The sequence below is a fragment of the Elephantulus edwardii genome, unplaced genomic scaffold (genome assembly GCF_000299155.1).
Source record: "Elephantulus edwardii isolate Elephantulus edwardi_28Jun2011 unplaced genomic scaffold, EleEdw1.0 scaffold00026, whole genome shotgun sequence".
In the NCBI taxonomy this organism is placed as follows: Eukaryota; Metazoa; Chordata; class Mammalia; order Macroscelidea; family Macroscelididae; genus Elephantulus; species Elephantulus edwardii.
This window is the reverse complement of record NW_006399776.1, coordinates 9,570,866-9,573,551: the sequence shown is the minus strand read 5'-3', so window position 1 is coordinate 9,573,551 and position 2,686 is coordinate 9,570,866. Positions and strand designations below refer to the sequence as shown.

Here is a 2,686-nt window from a genome sequence, read left to right as displayed (position 1 = left end):
TGTTATTAAGGAAGTGAATGATACATGCTTCAAAATAGTATGTTGTTGTTATGTGCCATTGAGTCACCTGTGATACATAGTGACCCTATTTACAGCATCTCTGAACCCTTCCCTGTTCTGAGACAGTCTCACTAATTCTCACATACCCCATTGCCCTAGTCACTGTATCATTCCATCTCATCTCATCCTGCGCTGTCCATCCACCTTTCGAGCTTGATGTCCTTATCCAAGGACTGATCTCTCTTGGCCACATGCCCAAAGTAGGTGAGATGCAGCATCAAAATCTTAGCCTCCAAGGAGAGACTTGTTTTCACCTCTCCAAGATAGACCTACTTGTTTTCTTGGCAGTCCATTGTATGTTCAAGACTCTTCTCCTGCACCGCCACTTGAAGGCATTTATTCTTCTGTCAGCCTTACCCCATTGTCCAACTCTCTGAGGCATAACAAGTATTTGAGAAGACCATGGCCTGGATTAGGTGCACCTTTGTATTTACAGTGACATCGTTGCTCTTCAGCACTCAGGAGAAGTCCACAGCAGCAGATTTTCCCAGTGCACTTTGTCTTTTGACTTCCTGACTGCTGATAAAAGTGTTGATTGTGGATCCGAGCAAGCTGTATTGCTAACAACCTCAGTTTCTTCTCCATCTATTTATGGTGCTGCCAATTGGCCCAGTGGGGAGAGTCTTTGAAGACTATAGTACTTAACCTTTTGTAGCAAGTGCTTTGGGTCATCTTCAGTTTCGGCAAGCAAGGTTGTGTCATGTGCATACCGTGGGTTGTTAATGAGTCTTCCTCCAATCTTGAATTGACTCTTGTCATTAAAAAATATTCTTCCTTAAAAAAAATATTCTTCCTCTCTAGTAATATTTTTTCTTGAGTAGTGGAAGTCGGTTCTGACTCAAGGATAGGGTCTTTTGGTTAGAATTCACATATGTCTTTTTCTGATCTTTTAATATTTCAGTGTTTTATATTAAGATACCTTTGCAGGCAGCATAGTGTTGGGCTTTGTTTTCTGCTTTTGTTCATCTGGCATATTTTTCTTTATTTAATTACTGTTTTCTTTACTTGCTTATCAATAATGTGGCGTTCAGTAGTCTCATTGCCATTATCCTATTATACCATTTTTTACACCTTAGCATCTAGCTTAAATAATATATTTTTACTATTTCCTAGATAATGTATAGATTCTTCAACATTTTTTATTCTTTATATGCCTATTTGTCAAGAATTTTTATTTGGTGCCCTAGTGGCAAGAAGCTACACTGCAATCCTGAAGGCACATGGTTCGAGGGCACCAGCTGCTCAATTGGAGAAGGATGGGCAATCTCTTCTCATGCGATTAACTGCCTCCGAAAACCTGCCAGAGGGTCAGCTATTGGTCTGCCTCTACTCTACGATAAATAACAACTCAGTATATGTGTATATATATATATATATATATATATGTGTGTGTGTATATATATATATTATTATGTAATGTTCTTTTTACACACACACACACACATATGCACACATAAAAATTGTTATTAAATTTCATCTAGGCTGTTTTCTGCATTTAAGAAACAACATAATTTCTATAATCTCATTATATGCAGTTATCTAGGTTATGCCAGCTTCGTAAAACAAGTTAGGCAGTGTTCTTTTTGTCATTAAAGAGTTTAAAGTTGGTTATTTCTAATTCACATGGGTTTCATTTTCTTTTTGTACTTGTTTGTAATTACAGATGCCATTTCTTAACAGATGTAACACTATTCAAATTTTCAAATTATTTTCTTCAGATAATAACTTGTCAGATATGACAAGTTGTATTTTATAAGGATTTTGTCAGTTTCAACTAAATTTTCAAAGTTACTAGCATAAAGATTTACTTACCTCATTTATAATTTTTACTAATAGAAATTGATACTTCTTTCTTTTTACTTGTTCTTGCTTTTAGAGTCTCATCAATTTTATTACTTGTCTTTTCAGTGATTTTTTTCCCTTAGGGATTTTTATTTCTTTTCTGCTTATTTTTTTATTTCACTGATTTCTACATTTTTAACTTATTATTTCCGTACTTACAGTTTAGCTTCTTATAGTGACTACTACTTGTGGTTCTTGGGTTTTGGTTGGGGTTGGGGCAGAGAGTTATTTTTTAGCGCCTCTCCTGCTTATAACACATACATATATAAGACTTTACAATTTAAGCACACCTTTACTCAAATGTACATGATGTGTAATATTTTTAATTTTTTATCTCTTTTCATGGAACAGTTCAAACATACTAAAATAAAATGAATATGCTATATTAACAGTTCTGATTGGCAAAATGATACTCTATATTATTTCAAACTTTGATTTTGAAGTCCTGATCATTTTTTTATTATAGTCAGGATGTATACATTTAGTCATTGGGATTTTTTTTTCCTTTTTGATATTTTAGTTATTTTTCCATTACCTTTGTTGTTGGCCAATTTATATTCAAATCTTCTATGATTGTGGTTGCTTATTTTGCTGTTTATTTAATCTGCTTATTAATAACTGAGCAAAGTTGTGTTTCAGAATCTCCTGCTGTAATCATGGAATTGTCTCCTTTTAGTCATCAACTATTTGCTTTATGTATTTGGAGCCTGTGTTAAAAAAATTGTTTATAATTTTAGCGTCATTGTTGATTGCCTTTGGATTGAGCATGACTCATAGTGACCCT

At 34.2% G+C, this 2,686-nt stretch overlaps 1 protein-coding gene across 1 annotated transcript in view; it reads left to right on the top strand.

Moving 5' to 3' along the window:
- Positions 1–2,686, top strand: part of SPRED1 (sprouty-related, EVH1 domain containing 1) — a 141,040-nt gene that overhangs the window by 132,325 nt on the left and 6,029 nt on the right. The gene's annotated exons all lie outside the window — the stretch shown is intronic.